The 20,645-nt window shown below is 38.9% G+C and overlaps 1 protein-coding gene and 2 pseudogenes across 2 annotated transcripts in view; 2 read left to right on the top strand and 1 right to left on the bottom strand.

Annotated features, from left to right (window-relative positions):
* GHR (growth hormone receptor) overlaps window positions 1-20,645 on the bottom strand; it is a 339,415-nt gene that overhangs the window by 286,404 nt on the left and 32,366 nt on the right. The gene's annotated exons all lie outside the window — the stretch shown is intronic.
* Window positions 5,314-8,812, top strand: LOC105520653 (annotated as a pseudogene).
* LOC105520630 lies at window positions 5,854-7,286 on the top strand (annotated as a pseudogene).

Below are 20,645 nucleotides of genomic sequence, written 5' to 3'. Positions count from 1 at the left end.
AAAAAAGCCAAGCGTGGTGGGTCACACCTGTAATCCCAGCACTTTGGGAGGCTGAGGTGGGCGGATCACGAGGTCAGGAGATCCAGACCATCCTGGCTAACACGGTGAAACCGTGTCTCTATGAAAAATACAAAAAATTAGCCAGGCGTGGTGGCGGGCGCCTGTAGTCCCAGCTACTAGGGAGGCTGAGGCAGGAGAATGGCGTGAACCCAGGAGGCAGAGCTTGCAGTGAGCCGAGATCGCACCAGTGCACTCCAGCCTAGGTGACGGAGCGAGACTCCGTCTCAAAACAAACAAACAAAAAATATATATTATATATATAATCTGATGTATATTTCTCAATTCATGATACCCTTTGCATGAAATTCTTCTTTAAAATGAACCCTAAAGAGGGGAGAAAAAAGCCCCATTTTCCCACTGTCAAATGTTGTCGGGATTACGGATTCCAATTTACTCTCACTCACCACGTCACAACATTTTGATTGCTGACTCTGACTTTTGGCTGATTCTGCTACACAGGCAATTTCCAGATTGTTACTTATTTCATTCCTATACCCACTAGAAGATCCATGTTTTCAGGGCCTGAAACTTACACAATTTAGTTGGGCGTCCTTTTTAAGAAAAAAAAATACACAATTACAAATACAAAACGTGCATGGCCACTTTAATGCCACCCAACTGGAAAGGGAAGGAGAAAGGAGGGAAAGTTGAATTGGAAGAAGACAATAATCTTAACAAATCATGGCTGAAACACATTACGTTTTGCAATTTTTATAAAATAATGACCATAATAACACATTAGTAGGGTCCTTTCCAGGACCCTGGGAGGAGTCTCTGCAAGTGAGGGGCCCTGAGGCTTCAGCTTTCATAGTTTCACAAATCTGCGTCTGTTATAAACCCAAATCTCCACTGCCTTTACTATATCCAAATCTAGAGGGAAATTCCAGCCCAAGCATAAATCCAATGCTCTTTACCGGTTCCCTTTAACCCATAGAAAGACTTACATTTTCACATGAGGAACAGTAAAAAATCAAAGGCAGGCCAGGTGCAGTGGCTCATGCCTGTAATCCCAGAACTTTGGGAGGCTGAGGTGGGCAGATCACTTGAGGTCAGGAGTTCCAGACCAGCCTGGCCAACATGGTGAAACCCCGACTCTACTACAAATACAAAAATTAGCCAGGTGTGGTGGCGGGTGCCTCTAATCCAAGCTACTTGGGAGGCTGAGGCAGGAGAATCACTTAAACCCAGGAGGCGGGAGTTGCAATGAGCTGAGATTGCACCACTGCACTACAGCCTGGGCGGCGGAGCAAGACTCTGTCTCAAAAAAAAAAAAAAAAAAAAAAATCAAGCGCAAAAAAAAAAAAGAAAAAATGTTGTAGAAAATAGTTAAAAATCAAGGGTGAAAAAAGAAAAAAATATATTGTAGGCAAACATATGTCCTATAACTACAGGTTTTATAAGCATTCTGTTTGTATAGAGTACATATTATCAAAATGTTCCTCTTCATGCTCTTAGTGACTAAAATCCATTTCTCTCTTAAGTTGCCTGCCTTTTTGTTGTTGTTGCTTAAACAGTATCTTCTATCGTGGTTCCCAGGCTTAGATCAGACAGACATGCAGATATGCTTCATTCAGAAATAACTCGCCAAAGACCTCTGCCTGATTCTGAAGGTATTTGCAAGCCTCTCATAGAGTGTCTTACAGAAGTCCAATCCTGACTACTGACCAGACAGCAGGTAGAGCACACTGCCATCCTAAACCAGGCACCTCTACAATCAGAAGAGGGGCCTTCGTGGAAGCAGGTTGGCAGACAGACACTTGTCTTTTCTCTGTTTTTTTGTTTTGTTTTGTTTGTTTGTTTGTTTGGTTGAGAGACTGAGTCTTGTTCTGTTGCCCAGGCTGGAGTGCTGTGGCATGATCTTGGCTCACTGCAACCTCTGCTTCCTGGGTTCAAGCGATTCTCCTGCCTCAGCCTCCCAAGTAGCTGGGATTACAGGCATGTACCACCACACCCTGTTAATTTTTTGTATTTTTAGTAGAGATGGGGTTTTGCCATGTTGGCCAAGCTGGTTTTGAACTCCAGACCTCAAGTGATCCACCCACCTTGGGCTCCCAAAGTGCTAGGATTACAGGCATGAGCCACCACACCCGGCCAGATGGACACTTTTCAATAGACCTTTCTAATTTGCTTATCAGCTTTTCTGAGCTTTGCCTTAAGAATAAGGCCTCATTATTAAACCACATATTGCAGTGTTCACTGTCATGAATTCACCGAGTTAGGTTGAATTTTGGTAATGTCCTGCTATATATCCAACACAGACTTAGATACAAATTATTTCTATCTATAGAGAAAAATATTATCTTTGGGCCATTCATAACTCTCCACTTAGAAATCGGGAATCTGAGTCAAGAGAATCATTTGAACCTGGGAGACAGAGGTTGCAGGGACACGAGATCACGCCATTGCACTCCAAGAGTTCCAGGGCAAAGCTCTGGCAACAGGGTGAGACCCGTCTCAAAAAGAAAAAAAGAAAAAAAGAAAAAAAAAGAAACTACTTAGAAATGATAAGGCCTCATTGTCAAACTACACATTCCACTGATTACTGCCGTGAATTCACCCAGTTAGGGTGAATTCTGGTGATGCCCTGCTATACATGCAACACAGACCTATAATACAAATTCTTTCTATCTACAGAGAAAAATATTATCTTTAGGTTTTCATACCTCTTTCACTTAGAAACAGTAGTTTCATTCTTAGACTCAGCTGCTTCTCTGGTAAAAATCATTGCGTCATAGCAATTCACCCAATCTTAAGGCATACACTGACTTTTAACATTATTTAGAGTAACCAACCTAAGGGGGGTGACATCAAAGTCATGAAATCACAGAGTAACAGAATCTTGGAACACAGGGAACCTCTGAGATGACTTGGTTGTACCTCCTATCCAGCAGAATGAGTCTAATCCCCAGAGCTCAGGAGCTTGTTCAGCTGGCCCCACCTAAACACATCTACTGACAAGAAGCTCTTTCCCTTAGAGGCCAGGCTGTTTCTTTGGAAATTGACTTTAGTATTTAGAAACTCTTCCTTATATTTGCTCTCTTATAGGCCTTAGTCACTCATCCACCACTCCTCAGCTGGAAGCAGCCAAGAATAACATCTCATTCTACCAATGACAATCCCTCAAATTCTTATGGGTTATATACCATGTTCCACTTAGGCGTCTAATTCTCTTTCTACTATTTGGCATAATTTCTTGACCTGTCACTATTCTGGCAAATGCTTCTAATGTTCTCTAATTTGTCAATATCCTTCTTAAAACATTTCATCTAGACTTAAAACTATTAACCGAGATGTGGTCTATTATGACTATTTGTATATATATACTTCTTTTTTGTGCAATAGCATTTATACAGTCCACAAATGAGTTAACTTCTGGGGGCAGAATTTGATCCAAATGCTTGGATCAAATTAAGCTCATGACCAATTACATATAAAACCAGAACTTGAGAACATAAGCCAGATTCTCTAAGAGGAAGTAAAGCATACATCTCCAGAAGTAAAGCATCTTAAAATAATCATCTTCCTGTAGATGTTTAAGGGATGGAATTTTATGATAATTTCCCCCCGCCACTGACCTGCTGCAGAGTTTGTCAACTCAACATCAAAAAGCTCATCATCAGATTTTGCAGAAGACCTCTTGTTTATCCCAGCCTAAGTGAATGTTCTTTTTTTAATTTTAATCACTTTCTGCACAATGTTGGTATAGTGTCAAGGCCCAAAGTAGGCATTAAATAGTTACTTCCTGACTAAGCCATTAGATAAATGAATGACTAGTTCCCACTCTCTCCCATCCTGTCTTTAATAATGTTGATTGTTTTTCCTCAGTGTATTTCTCCCCACATCACCCTTAAAAGCTATAGTTCTCCATTAGGGTTCTGGACAGTGATAATATCATTGCTTCCGCCATGAAATGATTCTGTTACTTTACAAAAAATCCTAAGCTGCCTAAGACCCCTGTTTTTCTGTCTGAACAATCCGGTCATTTTATTTATTATTTAAACAAAGACATATAGTACTTGTTACAGATCAGCTACAGTTCTAGGCACTTAAGAAATATAAATTCATTTAATCTTCAGGAAAACCAGACTGAGGCACAGGAAAGTTAACTAATTTACTAAAGATTATATAGCTAGCAAATGATGAAGCTGGGATTTGAACTAGGCAGTCTGAATTTTCTATGTGTGTTAACCACTAGGCCATGCTACCTATCCACATGCTCTGACAGCATAATGTTTAGGTAAGTAGGAAGGTCAATGATCACACTCCTTGCATCATAAGTGAGTATCTTAGTGTATCAAAAACTGCTTGATTTTCCATTAGTTCCTCAAATAGTATCTTCTCCTTCCAGTCCTCATATTTTTGAAAGTTACTAACCAAAGGACAAATCACTCAAAACATGGCATTTTGAACATAGAGTGGACGCCTTGAGTTGATTTGGATTCCTTCCAGTCACAACTGTTGGAATTATTTACCTGAAATGTTAAGGACCATGAGAGCCAGTTGACCTATTGCCACAACAAGAGCAAATCAAAAAAGTGCTATACCAGGCACCAGGAATCTGAGGGAAAAGGAAAAATGTACTTCCTCAGAAAAACATCTAAGTATAGGCTATTTCAGCTTAGTGCTGGTCCAGCTGAAGGTAGGAACAGAAAGGTACTCAGATATTTGCATGCAGCTTACCACAGTGTAAATAGTGACTTGTACCCTTACAAATAAGAAAATTTGGAGGACTTAATCCAAAATGTCCAGTATAATTGTTAATAATTATACTATCTCCTCTATCCCAATATGCATGATCCACCCCACCACTACACTTCCTCCTTTATCAACTGTTTGTGCACATAAAAATATACGAAATAATTTACTTTTCCCACTTCCCACTAGGCTTTCCTAAGTTCCCTGGACCCGCCTATTCCAATGAACAGTGAGAAAATGCAGTTTGTTAGCGGTAAATAATAAAATAGACAATAAGGGTCTTATCTCAAGTTTCCAAACTGTCTCTCTTTCCCAGAACAAGAAGCTTTCTAGAATAATATCATCTAGAACTATCTTTTAATTTGTCATAAACTCATAATCAAACATAACTCCATTTTAGAGACTTTAAAAATTCATTTGAAATTTACCTTGCCTGACATTTACAGGCAGATTTTAAAAAATTTGTTCTTCGATCTTGTGGGATGAGCTGAAGCAGGCGCTCTTGGCTCCGCGCAGCCCGCTGCAATCCGCCGAGGAATGTGCCGCCGAGCAATCATCATGCCTGGGCACTTAAAGGAAGGCTTCAGTTGCGCGGTCATCAACCGATTGAACCAGTTATTTGACAACGAATCGGACCCCTTCGAGGTGCTGAAGGCAGCGGAGAACAAGAAAAAACAAGCTGGCAGGGGCGGCGTTGGGGGCCCTGGGGCCAAGAACGGCAGCTCAGGCTGCGGCCCAGACCAACTCCAAGGCAGCGTGCAAATAGCTAGCTGCGCAAGGAGCCCCAGAAAGACCGCAAGAATCCGCTGCCACCCCAGCGTGGCGTGGTTGACAAGAAAGAGGAGATGCAGCCGCCCCTGGCGGTTAAGAAAGGAATATGGGTCATTGTTCTCGTGCCAGTAGGCGCTGAGGTCCCGGTCCCTCAGCCTCCTGCTGCAGAGCCAGTGAACTCAGGTCGGGCCTCTCAGCTGCGCACATAGGCAATACTCATCTTGGCCCTGGGAAGAAACTCAAGAAGCTTTTGAAACATAAAGCTTAGATGGGGTTTGACCTCTGCTGGGCAGCTCCCAGCTATAGGCGTTCCCCTGCTAAGCAGAGATGACTGCAGAATTGAGAGAAGCCATGGCCCTAGCCCCACAGGGCCCAGTGAAAGTGAAAAAGGAGGAGGAGGAAGAAGAAAACTTCCCAGGTCAGGTATCCAGCCAACAAGTGCACTCTGAAAACATGGAAGTCTAGACCCCAGGGGAGGGTCGTCAGACTGGTGAATCAGAAGAGGAAGAAAGGGTGCTGAAACCAAGAACCTTCAGTTACTGGTTCCAAAAACTGAAATATGTGAGGAAGCTGAAAACCCCCTCATCATATTCGGAAAATCCAGAAAGTTGATTTTTAAGGACCTGAGTTAAGACAAGCTTGTGAAAAAGAAAACATGTTAAAGAGGCAGAGAATAAGGAAGGAAAGGAAAGACTTCAGATAAGTGACAGTGAATGACTGTCATTTACCTGAAAGTTTCAAAAAAGAGGAAGATCAGAAATGTAAGAAATCTGGGGGAAAATACACCCTTAATTCTGACACTGTTAAAAATCCAAAAACCCAGCTTGGGTGAAAGTCTTTTACATTGTAGTGCGTGTGGGAAAGGATTTAGTCAGAGTGCAAACCTCATTGTGCATCAGAGAATCCATACTGGGGAGAAACCTTTTGAATGTCATGAGTGTGGGAAGGCCTTCATTCACAGTGCAAACCTCGATGTGCATCAGAGAATCCACACTGGACAGATACCTTATGTTTGCTCAAAATGTGGGAAAGCCTTCACTCGGAGTTCAAATCTGACCATACATCAAAAAATCCACTCCTTAGAAAAAACCCTTAAGTGCAGTGAATGTGAGAAAGCCTTTAGTTATAGTTCACAACTTGCTTGGCACCAGAAAGTCCACATTACAGAAAAATGCTGTAAATGTAATGAGTGTTGGAAAACATTTACTGGGAGCTCAAACCATATTGTCCACCAGACGATCCACACTGGGGAGAAGCCCTCTGCCTGTAACGATTGTGGCAAAGCCTTTACCGAGAGTGCAAATCTTATTGTACATCAACGAAGCCATACTGGTGAGAGGCCATATGAGTGTAAAGAGTGTGGGAAAACCTTTAGTTGTTTTCCACACCTTATTATGCACCAGAGAATTCACACTGCACAGAAATCTTATGACTGCAGCGAATGTGGGAAAGCCTTCAGTCAGCTTTCTTGCCTTTTTGTCCACCAGAGAATTCGCAGTGGAGATCTTCTTTTTGTGTGTAATGAATGTGGGAAGGCCTTCACATGTAGCTCATACCTACTTATTCAACAGAGAATCCATAATGGAGAAAAACCTTACACGTGTAATGAGTGTGGGCAGGCCTTCAGACAGAAGTTGAGCCTCACCATGCACCAGAGAACCCACACTGGGGAGAAGCCCTATGAATGTAAGAAGTGTGGTGTAGCTTTCATTTCCAACTCATACCTCATGCGACACCATAGAACCCATCTTGTTGAATAACAAGTAAGGAAGAGGAAGACTTCCAGCATTGGTCATAACCTTCTGCCTCCCAAATGAGACAGCTTCTTGCTGTTTTCTTCCTCTTTTATAAAGATGAGGCCTACGTCCTTAAAAGTTACAGTTTTCAGGAATGCAGCACAAAACATAAGATAAACATTTCAGAAATTAATTTAAAGAAAACTAAAAGTAAGCACCTGAAGGCAAGGACTTTAACTGAACCTTAAGCAGTCATGTTTTCTGAAATGGAATGTGGCTTTCTTAGGAATGGATCATACAAAGCTAAGTAGTAATGATTGTATTTGGGGAAAGGTCTTTTTTGCTTAATTTTGTTTTTAAAAACTCTGAAGACTGCTTGAGCCATAGGCAGGTTATCCCCCTGGTTGAATTCTGGTTGAACCGTGTATTCTAATATTTCTGGTTAAGTGGTGACTAGGTAAGGAAACCACTTGGGGTTGCAATTCAACAATTCACTTATGAATGTTTATAAGCTTTCCATTTCCTAAGTAATTTTTTAAAAGCTAGTCAAAAGAAAAAACCTTAACTGTCTACTGTACCAAAAATGGACAGAAATAGGAAATGGCCTTTTTCCTTACTGTCTATACCCCCTGAACCTTGATATTGTAAAGCCCTGGAGACCTCTGAATGAGTCTGTTCTGACCATTCCGTAGTCTGCATGGCCAAGCCCTCAAGAATTGATGGACACCACACATCAGCTATAGTCATTTGCTAAGATTGACAACTCCTTCTCCAAATAACTCAAGCTCCCAATTCCCATCGCATTCCATTTGGGTAAGATGCAACCAACAGCCCCCTTCCTGGATAGAGGAATCAAAGAATAAAGCTTGCCTAGAGGAAAAAGAAAAAAAAAAAAGAAAAGAAAAAATGAAGAAGAAGGAATAAGACAAGTTGGAAGAAGACCTGATCAACAACTTCAGGGTGAAGGGAAAATAACTGATACAAGACCAGAAAGGAGACTACCTTGTGAACAAAGATTTGAAAAGCCACTTGAAGAAAAGGGTGAAGGAGGTGAATTTTCAGTTGATAGACCAATTATTGACTGACCTATTCGAGGTCGTGGTGGTCTTGGAAGAGGTCGAGAGGGCAGTGGACGTGCAACGGGTCAAGGAGATGGATTTGATTCTCGTGGCAAACGTGAATTTGATAGGTATAGTGGAAGTCAAAGATCTTGTTTTTCACATTACAGTGGCCTGAAGCACAAGGACCTGTAACATGGAGGTAGCGGATCTCACAATTGGGGAATTGTCAAAGATGAATTAACAGGGTCCCCCAAATACATTCAGAAACAAATATCTTATAATTGCAGTGACTTGGATCAATCAAATGTGACTGAGGAAACACTTGAAGGTGAAGAACATCATCCAGTGGCAGACACTGAAAATAAGGAGAATGAAGTTGAAGAGGTGAAAGAGGAGGGTCCAAAAGAGATGACTTTGGATGAGTGGAAGGCTATTCAAAATAAGGACTGGGCAAAAGTAGAAACCTTTTCAATCCCTTTATACCCTTAACCTAACTTTCTCTTACTGGTGGGTAATAACTGAAAATAAAGATTTATTTTCATGCAAAAAAAAAAAAATCTGTTCTTCAAGATCATCACATTCAGTATAAGAAAATCAAACTCTTTCTGTCCAAATGTACTGTTCTGGCTTTGTCAACTCGACAGAATCCTCTGGGCCCAGCTATTCTACTTGTCAACTCTTGACTCAGGTACTTGTTCCAAACCAGGGGACCCCTCTGCTTTTCATTAAAGATTATTATAACTAACTTAGACAAAAGGAAGCGAACTTTGTCACACAGCACCAGAAATCCCAGCACTGTACAGAATAATCATTCTTTATCTTTAGAATGTTCACAGAGTTGCTCAATTGACAATAGGAAACAAACTTTTTCTCAAAAGAGAATCTCTTCCTTTTTCATTTCTTCATGATTTACCCCAAAATAAATATATTCCAGTGCACCATTTCAAACAGTTTAATTCATCCATTTGTGTTACTATGCCCTAGTTACTTCTAATCTGGAAAGAAGGTCACATTCCCTTCCTTTCCTTGTAGTGGAGAAGACAGAAGATACTCATAATGATAGACATTAGCAAGTGCATTCTGTGTGTGTGCACACACAGACATTAATAATTTAGATTATTAGTTCTGCTAAGGACTCTAGGGATTACCTAGGGTTAAGGATGGCCTAGTTAAACCCTCTTCAATCTCTTTATGCCCTTAAGAAAACTAAGATAACATGGCAGAGACTTCCTTGGTTCTTTTCCTTCTTCCAGTCTCTCAGCACACACCTGTAGGATGGATTCATGACCCTCCTACTTTTCCTCTGCTCCACACTTGCCTGTTTCTTCTCTCTTTCCTCTTGACTTGGTTCACTCTGTTTCTGAGCTTCCTTCTTTCCCATAATCTACCACCTTCCAGAGAGCTCATTCACACAGTGCATCCATGCATTGCATGTATGTGTTTCTGATGGCACGACTCCACTGCCAATTCTCTAAAATTTCAAAAGTAAAATAAGCAAACTTACAACTTTCTGCTTCAGATAAAGCAAAAGGACACTTTCATTTGGAACACAAAGAGAGAAAACTAATATTTGAGTCAGAAAGTAAGCTCCCATTCACCATTACATCCTTCGCATTGAGAGTAGTACATGTACATCATAAATGCTCAATAAACACATCCACTTGCAGATAGCTGAGGAGCTCTGAGTCAGCAGCAAGTAGTAGATAATAAAAGCAAACTGAATTAGAAGTCAGAAGACTGAGCATCTAGCACCAGCTCTGACTGAATCAAGTTATGTGACTCTGAGCACTTTTTTTTTTTTTTTTTTTTTGGGTAATATCAACAGGGTAACACTAAATTATTTCTAAGGTATTTTCTGTTTTTAAAATTCAATGATGATAAAACATGAATTACAGCTAAAGATTAAAAGGCCTTCAAAGAGGTTTATAGTCCAACCACTACCACTCCCTTTATTTCATATTTCCAGAAAGATGACTATTTGTCCCATTTGAAAATTTTCCAGGAAAACATTTGATTTTTCTATTGTCATCTGCATGCAAATTTTAGTATAAGAAAATAGTTCTCAGATTTAACCCAAAATCCATTTCTACGTTTATACTGCTGCTAATCAATTTAGGACTTAAATTTATCTAATTATAAAATTTCACAACCCTCATATCTTGGCATGTAATTTTATTTTCAATGCAAGTATTAAAAGATATGGCCAATAAGGCATAAAAACATTTTCCCTGAAGTCGTGTCATTGACTAAATCATGGAGCTTGTCTATTCAGCTTCTCTCTCAATATACATTTATAGCGGGACATGACTAGTTTTCACCTAAGAAAACCCTGCTTATTAAATTATATTTCATTCACCATGACTCCTTATTTATCTCAGTAATATTTAATGGAAAAGTAAATAATACATTATTACATAAATGCTTAGAGAGATGATAGTAATCTTATTCTAAATTAAATAAAGAAAAGTTAAATAAATATTACAATCTTTTAGTATGAACCTTAAAATAATAAATCTACCTCCTTTTTTTATAGCTTATTCTTGAATATTTATCAGTGTAATACTGAAACTAACTTATCATTAGTTATTTTCTGGATTTTTTTTTTATTTTTCAAAAACTTAAGTTAGATTGTATGCTAGTTCCCATTCAGATCTTAATATAATTACTAATTCATTTTTAACACATCCTGATTTTCCATTTCAGTAATGCATTTTAATGCATAGCTATATATCCCATTATAAAACTATGCAATAGGAAGTGCTGACATTACAACCTTGTATCATAATTTTTGAATTTGACGACCTCCCTAGATGTACATATCCACACACATACACATGCACACGCACACACACATTTTGTTTTCAAATATCTAAAAACAAAGACTCACTCTTAAACCATAATACACCAGAAACAAAAAAAGAAAATTGCTTTCAATAATGAGTAACCTTATGTTTATATAAGGTAATTATTTATATAATCTCATTATCTATTTGAAAACAGACCTGTGGGGAAAAAAGCAATAGTTCATTTGCATATTATGACAAAGTGGTTTAAATCTATACTTGAATTAAGGAAGTTACTCAAATCTCAAGTTTTTGTTTTCCCCTTGCAACTCTTTTTGTGTAGAAAAGTAAATAAGGAATCCTAAACAAGTACTATTAAATTTTGCTTAACTTCATCTTAATGAGGAATGACTTCATCATTCCTATGGCCATGCTGAAAAATTAAACTTATCTCTGAGACTCTGTGTTGAGAAACGTGAAAATCAATCTAATGACAGAAACAGAGCTATGACCTGTATCAGATGGACGAGAGAAAACCAACATTTCAAATAAATCCTAAACAGAGTAACATCCATTTTCATTGCTAACTTCGGTGTCTATATGTGGGTTGGAAATGTATCTGGGTGAACATTAGATTTAATACTCATTTTTAAGACCCTACTTCTGAAACCTGTCCTGGAATAGTTTCATGACAACTTGCTTATGTAGCAGCTTTGGCCTCTGGGTACCATGTTTCTGACAGGACAGGAGACTCCATACCAGAGGGAGAACATTCACAATCTCTTTGGAATCTGTTACTTGGAGGGGTCTGCCAGAGGCAAAATCTTAAAGAAAATGATGCTCATTCGCTGTGTTTTTCCATTCTCCTCACCTAATCCCTACCAGTCTGCCCTGCTAGCAGCTGGCTTCCCTAAAGCTAGATGTTCAGGCCTCAGTCTCACTGGATTAAATCTTCATGCAGTGGACTTTTTCTTTTTTCATGTCCCCTTCCATAAATACTAAGAGACATCCTCCGCTGGAGGTAGAATCAAGAGCAAAACACAACTGGCTCCCAAAGTGCTGACAGACTATTGGGAGGAGGACAAACATTTATGAAACAGTCATACAGATAAACACAGAATTCTCCTGCTGGGGACTGCCACCAAGGAGACATTCATGGTGCTATGAAAGCACATGATAGGGGAGTATGATCCACTCCCACGGTTCAGGGAAGGCCTCCCCAAGGAAATGACAATTGGGCTGACAGTCATGATGTAACGGGTTCACAATGGAAAGCAAATGCTGAGTTTGGGGACCTGGAAGATGATCAGTGTGGCCACTGCCAAAAAGGAGGATTATGATATGAAGCTGGAAAAAGGAAGGCAGGTGTCAGACCTTGTGACTTTTGGGGAAATGTTAAAGATTTATTCTAAAAGCCTTGGAGAACATTGATGAATATTATGTGGATAATGAATGAAATAATGAGGTCAGAGTTCAGAAAAAAGGTCCACTGTGGTAAACAGATAGGGTTTGGGGTTGAGGAGGGCGAAGTACAGCCAGCCTGCCTCCTTCCTTCCCTCCACTATTACAAGGGGCAGATGTGTCCTCCTTTGCTAGGGCCCACATTTCACTCACTAGAACTGCTCTTATAAATCACCTCTGTCCCTTTTCGTTCCTTATTGGCAAAGGAGAAGTTCATCCTAGGAATAAAAGCATACCCCAGATAGTCAGAGACAAGGAGTCTTCAATTTTTCATCTGCAAAGCATGACTAATGGTGGGATGTTGGGCAGCTGAGGACTCTAAGATACATTTGGAAACATGGGATCCTCTTTAAGCCTCTCAAATAATATTAAATTAGGTCCTAGAAGACCATTTGAAGAAAACACACCAGAGCCCTAATTATGCCAATTAGTCTTCATTGATTAACAATGAAAGATAACTATTTCCTTACTGACAGGCACTCAAATGAGACTGGGTATTAATATAGCCTTCATTATTAAACTTTTTTTTTCTAGATTTCCTATTAGCCTACCAACTATTAACTATTAGGAAACACTCTTTTTTGCTTTTGGGTTGATGGATGGTGTTTGCAGATTTAACATTCTGCAGATAAAAATATAAATTTAACATACAAAATTACTGCAGTCATAGGACTATCCTAATGGGAGTTGAACCCTTTCCAGAGAGGAACAAGCACCATCAAAGTCAACCATTTGCATAAATAAGTAAGATCCATTCCAAACTTCCTGGAAACTAACTTTAAGTGCCTACTATGGGTCAGCAGCATGATAAGCAAAGTACTTAAGCAATTTCATTTAAAACTCACAACAAAAGCATGTGGCAAGTTGAAGAAAATGTAATGTGTTAGCTAGTAAAAGTGATAGCTAGTAAAGTTAGAACCAGGGTTGGAAATTTTAACCTGCTTACATGGTATATTAGTTGGCTTGGGCTGCTATAACAAAATACTACAGTTTGGGTGATTTAAACAATGAAAAATTATTTCTCACAGTTCTGGAGGTTGGGAAGTTCAAGGTCAAGGTGCCAGACACTTAAGTTCCTGGTGAGGGCTCTCTTCTGAGCTTGCAGATGGCCACTTCTCACCATGTCCTCACATAGCAAAGAGAGAGGACTCTGGTGTCTCTTCCTCTTCTTGTAAGAGCACCAACTCTATAGGATTGGCAACCTATCCTTAAGACTTCATTTAACTTTTACCAGCTCCTCACAGGCCCTAATCTCAAATTCAGCCACATTGGAGGTTACGGCTTCAACCTATGAATGTGGGGAGCTGGGAAACACAAACATTCAGTGCACAACATGTGGCTAAAAAACGATAAGGGCAAGATTTGAACCATGGTGTCTAAAGCCCCAGGCTGGGTCCAATTCTCATGCAGTCTCTCTCAAAGTGGAGTAGTAGTAGTTTGAATTTCAACTAGAAAATCATCACTAGTGGATTAGGACAATTGGACTTACTTATCAAATCTCAGGCCCAGCTAGCAAACACACAAAAAATATTCCTGCATCATAATATTGTTCTAGTATCACACTCATTAATCTTTTGGTTTTTCTTTTAACTTTTAAGTTCAGGAGTACTTTTGTTATATAGGCAAATGGCATGTCAGAGGGGTATGGTGTACAGATTATGTTGCCACTCAGGTAATAAGCATAGTATCTTATAGGTAGTTTTTAAAGCCTCATCCTCTTCCCTCCCTCTACCCTTGAGTAGGCCCCAGTGTCTGCTGTTCTCTTGTTTCCATATGTACTCAATGTTTAGGTTCCACTTATGAATGAGAACATGTTGTATTTGGTTTTCTGTTCCTGTGTTAGTTCACTTATGATAATGGCCTCCAGCTTCATCCATGTTGCTGCAAATGACATGATCTCATTTCTTTTTATGGTTGCGTGGTATTCCATGGTATATATGTATCACGTTTTCTTTATCCAGTCTACTATTGATGGACATTTAGTTTGATTCCATGTCTTTGTTATTGTGTCTCTGTCATAGTGCTGCAATGAAAATATATATGCATGTGTCTTTATGGTAAAATGATTTATATTCCTTTGGGTTTATGTCCAATAATGGTATCGTTGGGTCTAATGGTAATTCTACTTTGAGTTCTTTGAGAAACTACCAAACCGTTTATCACAATTGCTGAACTAATTTACATTCCCACCAGCAGTTTATAAGCATTCCCTTTTCTCTACAACCTCATAAGCATCTGCTTTTCATTTTTTTTGATAATAGCCATTCTGACTTGTGAGACGGTATCTCATTGTGGTTTTGATTTGCATTTCCATAATGATTAGTGATACTGAGCATTTTTTCATCTGCTTGTTGGCCACATGTATGTCTTCCTTTGAAAAATGTCTATTAATGTCCTTTGCTCACTTTTTAATTGGGTTGTTTTTTGCTTGTGGATTTGTTTAACTTTGTTATGGATTCTGAATATCAGACTTTTGTCAGATGTGTAGTTTGCAAATATTTTCTTCCATCCTGTAGGCTGTTTACTCTGTTGATAGATCTTTTGCTGTGCAAAAGCTCTTCAGTTTAGTTACTTTCCATTTGTCAATTTTTGTTCTTGTTGCAATTGCTTTTGACATCTTTGTCATGACATCTTTGTCACGAAATCTTTGCCAGGTCCTATGTCGAGAATGTCATTTCCTAGGTTATCTTCCAGGGTTTTTTATGGTTTTAGGTTTTACATTTAAGTTTATAACGTATCTCAAGTTGATTTTTTATATGGTGTAAGGAGGGGTCCAGCTTCAATCTTCTGCATATGGCTAGCTAGCTTCCCGGCCCTGTTTATTGAATAGAGAGTCCTTTCCCCATTTCTTGTTTTTGTCAGCTTTATCAAAGATCAGATTGTTGTAGGTGTGTGGCATTATTTCTGGGCTCTCTAATCTGTTCCATTTGTCTATGTGTCTGTTTTTGTGCCAGCGACATGCTGTTTTGGTTACTGTAGCCTTGTAGTATGATTTGAAGTCAGATAACATCATGCCACCAGCTTTGTTGTTTTTGCTTTGAGTTGCCTTGGTTATTTGAGCTTTCCTTTGGTTCAGTATAAATTTTTAAATAGTTTTTGTCTGCCTCTGTGGAGAATGTCATTGGTAGTTTGACATACACTGACTCTGTAAATTGCTTTGGACAGTATGGCTATTTTCACAATATTGATTCTTCCTATCCATTAGCATGGAATGTTTTTCTATTTTTTTGTGCCATCTCTGATTTCTCTCAGCAACGTTTTATAATTATTGTTGTAGAGGTCTTTCCCCTCCTTGATTAGCTGTATTCCTAGGTATTTTATTCTGTCTGTGGCTATTGAGAATGGATTGTATTCTTGAACTGGCTCTTAGCTTGGATGTTACCATTCAACTTCCTCAGTTAACCATCTCTACCTTGCTTATAGGCTCTTAATATAGGAAACAAATTGATTTTTTTCACAATTATACTGCAAATTCCCATTCTGTGTTTTATTTTATTTTATTTTATTTTATTTTATTTTTGAGACGGAGTCTGGCACTGTCGCCTAGGCTGGAGTGCAGTGGCCGGATCTTGGCTCACTGCAAGCTCCGCCTCCCAGGTTTACGTCATTCTCCTGCCTCAGCCTCCCGAGTAGCTGGGACTACAGGTGCCCGCCACCGCGCCCGGGTAGTGTTTTGTATTTTTTAGTAGAGACGGGGTTTCACCGGGTTAGCTATGATGGTCTCGATCTGCTGACCTCGTGATCCGCCCGTCTCGGCCTCCCAAAGTGCTGGGATTACAGGCTTGAGCCACCGCGCCCAGCCCCCATTCTGTGTTTATACCAGGGAGCAAAGTTTAGTAAAAATCTGTGACTGAAACACAGGTAACAAATGGCATTTATCCTTTAAAACAGAAGTATATGCAAGCAGATAATTCATTACTAAGGTGGACGCATTCAAAAAACTAATTTATTAGTGCCAGAAAGCAGGTATTTGATGGTGTAATATGTATAGCTTTTTGAGTTTAACGACAGTTTCTTTCAAGTTAATCCTGAAGAGGCTGGAAGTAAAACCTTCTCCTTTAAGCAAAAATTTTCATTACTTGAGTTTGAACAAATAAAAGCTGAAAATTGTATTAATAAGTAACCATTAAAAGACTTAACATTATCTTGAAGCCAACATAAAACTCCAAAATAAATTTTAAAAACATTAATGTATTTATACATTTATAAAATACCATTTACTATAACTATATAAAATACTAATTATGAAAATAAAAATTCATAAATTTTTAAATAAATCTTTAAAGTAGTAGAGATTATAGATCTCAGAGCATTTGTTATTTACTATCTTCATAAGGTTATTCCAAGGATTAAAAAAAGATTGCTCTGAGTTTTAAAATATTGGTTTTATACATGCCACACAAAGGGATCTGAGTGGCTCATGCCTGTAATCCCAGGTACTTGGGAGGCAGAAGCAGAAGGATTGTTTGACCGCAAGAGTTTAAGGCCAGCCTGGGCAACATAGCCAGACCTCATGTCCAAAAAATATGAAAAAAAAAAAATTAGACAGATACAGTGGCTTGCACCTGTAGTCCCAGCTACTTGGGAGGCTGAGACAGGAGGATCACTTGAGCTCAGGAGTTCCAGGCTGCAATGAGTCATGATCATGCCACTGCACTCTAGCCTGGGCAATAGAGCAAGACCCTGTACCTAAAAACATTTTTTTAAAAGATCTGAGAAAGTTGCTTTAAAATAAAACTTTATTTACTCCACAATATGAAAGACAAATAAGTTTCTTGGGCAGCTGAAGTATTCAGGGGAGAAGATTACATTCCCTGGCCTTTTTGTTACTGTTATCCTTATTGAATTTGCCACATGAATTATATATAGCATTAGTTACACTAAGTATGCACATACACCACATGTATATAAATGTATATTTACATGCACATGTATATAGATATGTTTTATGCACATACCCACTCACCCATGGACTAAGACCTGAGAAGAATATGGATGCCTCTTTTCAGTTTTTTCTTTTCAAAAGGCAACTATTTTTCCCATAAACAGCAACAATTAGTTAATAGCAAGCATACAGCCACATATAAAGCAATGAATGAAAGGCTCAACTCATAATTTAGATTGCTTAGCAGGCAGGAGCTATTGTCCCCCCAACTCCCTTCCTGCACACAACAAATCTTTTACTGACAAGTGAGTATGAACTATACAAGGGGAGATCCACTGAATGTGCCAACTTATTCAAGAAGCTGAGCACACAAATAAGCAACCTTTCAGCAATGAAGAGTAGAGATGACTTCAGCAAGAGAAATTAATCCATCATGTTGTCCATCTACACTGAAAAGAGCCTGGCCGCAGTTAGATGGTGATAGCATGGAAGGAGCCTTTGCTGGGAACAAGTGTGAGAATGAAATCAACTTTCGGCCTCAGTTTCAGAGAGACGAAAACATTCTCATTGTCCAATCAATCTAAAAACCTTTAATGGAATTAAATCTCTAAAGTGGAAAAATCTCCATGGATAGTTGTTGCTAAGCAAAAGAATAAACATTTTATGTCCTGCATCACTATGAATGCATCAGTACCTAACATACACATGGGTATCTTCTAGGAAAAATGAAATATATTTTTATTTGATATTACACCTGATTCTAGAAATATCCTTATGAGTTGAGTTAGGTATTGTCCATTTTCCCAACAAGGAAACTGAGGCAGAGAGGCTAGTAAGTTCATGTGGCTAGTAAGTAGTTTGCTTGGCTTACTAATGCTATTGTGAACTTTTTACTTTGCAGGGGGTAAGAATAGGTAATAAGCTAGGATAAAGTCAAGAGTTTTCATGTTCATGGAATTCTGTAATCCACCATGTATAAACAACATCAAAAGACAATAACAATATAGCCAGTAAGCACCTTGAGGGACTATGAAAAGATTAATATTTAATATAACAATGGTGTGCTTTGTCTTTGTGAAAATCAATACACATTGGAATTTACCAAAAACAGTTAACAAGGTCTGGTTATACAGGTTAATGTATCTCAATTCCCCTAATTTTGAAAAAGAGAAATCAAATAGCTGCTTTGAGCCTCTGTGTTCCTCACCTATAAACCAGGAAACAATAACATTTAGTTCATAGGATAATTGTGTTGAACAAATTTGACATTTATGCAAATCACTTGGAACACTGTTGGCACATTAAAGTGGACAATAAGTGTTATTTTTATTATTGCCATCATATATACCATATGTCATAATGTTGATAGTGTGACTTTTTAAATTTTAACAAGGCACAAAGGATTATTCAATTTGGGTAAGAGGTCCTACAAAATTCAAGTGCATATTTTGAACTTATAAAATGTAAAATTCTAGTAATTCAAATATACCCACTTAAATCCAATGCCAGGCAGTTGCCAATAAACCACACACTCAGCCTTTTTCACCCAGGTACTTGCTCTCAGAGAGACACAGCAAGAAACCATAAAGATGAAGGTCACAGAGAAGCAAAGGGAAGAACCTGGGAGGCTTCCCACAGTAAATCACAGGAAGAAGCGAGCAAAACCTCTGTTAATCTCCTTTTTGCTCCCCAGGGAAAGCCAGTCACATCCCAACTAATGATCCAGCTCCCAAATAAGAAATAATGAAAGAGGGGAAAGCTTCATTAAAAATCCCCAGAAAATGAATTAAGTCCTCTTCCGCCTCCCTCCCTCTTAGCCCCAGGTGGGTGTCTATTCTATAGCAGTCTGTGGAGTCCTGCTATTAATGAGATGGAGTTCCTCTTCCACTGGAACCTGGGATTTTTCCATATTCAAAGATTAAGTCCCTTTTGATTTCACAAACCAACTAGCTTATAGATAAAGGTATAGTTTGTTTACCATCTCTTTTCTGGCTGTGGAAATAAGCAATTCAAATAATTGGAGACTTTAAAGACCATCTAGTTTAGTTTTCACAAATGACAATGCCTTCAGGAGCCAGGAAGGCAACAGGAGCAAATGAAATGGAGGCTCGTTTACTTTGTTTAATTTTTGCCATGCAGAAACATAAGCCCAACTGTTGCCTAATATTTCCATTTTTCAAAGGAAGCTGGATATCTTTTTTTTTCTATGTTGGTAACAAATTTAAAAGACATTTAAGCACTCTACGCATGCCCGGAGAAAACTAACCTGTAGGTTTCTCATTGGAACTTCTGACGTGGTCCCATGATTTTTAGTCCTACCTTAAAACAGAATTGCATCACCTGAGAGCTTTAAAAATACCTCTGCCTTCCTCCTTACCCAGGGAAATTTCTAATTTTAATTTTAATTCATTTATTTATTTATTTTGAGACGAAGTCTTGCTCTGTCACCAGGCTGCAGTGCAGTGGCACGATCTCGGCTCACTGCAACCTCCGCCTCCGAGGTTCAAGCGATTCTCCTGCCTCAGCCTCCCGAGTAGCTGGGACTACAGGTGTGCACCACCATGCCCAGCTAATTTTTGTATTTTTAGTAGAGAGGGGGTTTCCCCATGTTGCCCAGGATGTTCTCCATCTCATGACCTCATGATCTGCCCATATCTGCCTCCCAAAATACTGGGATTACAGGCATGAACCACTGCACCTGGCCCGAAATTTCTAATTTAAATGTTCAAGAGTAAGATGATTCTAATATACAGCCAAAGTTGAAGACCACTAATCTGGTCTAACCTATTCCATAGATGAGGAAATTGCAGCTCAGAGATTAAAACAACCTATAGCCAGCAGGAGAAAAAGAACACAGATCTAAGTCTTCTGACTTCTTATCCCAACATATTGATCACAAAATTCTAGTATCAGTGCTACTCCTTTACCAATAAACCAGAGTTTAGGCTTCGATATATATGGTTTGTAAAATATTTCTCCAGCAGAAGTGTCAGTGTTTCATGCTGGAGTCCTTTATTCCTAAATCTAGTGGCCATCATGTGACATTTACAAGAGAATGTAATCTCCATGAAGGCAAAGGACTTGCCAGCCACTCTTGCATCAGTGTATACTTTTAGCACCTCAGTAAATACTTGGTTAATGAATCACTTTATAAGCTTTTCATATAAATTGGGAATTATTTCCATATAAATAG

This window comes from Colobus angolensis, unplaced genomic scaffold, assembly GCF_000951035.1.
Source record: "Colobus angolensis palliatus isolate OR3802 unplaced genomic scaffold, Cang.pa_1.0 Scaffold383, whole genome shotgun sequence".
Classification (NCBI taxonomy): Eukaryota; Metazoa; Chordata; class Mammalia; order Primates; family Cercopithecidae; genus Colobus; species Colobus angolensis.
This window is presented reverse-complemented; position numbering and strand designations above follow the sequence as displayed.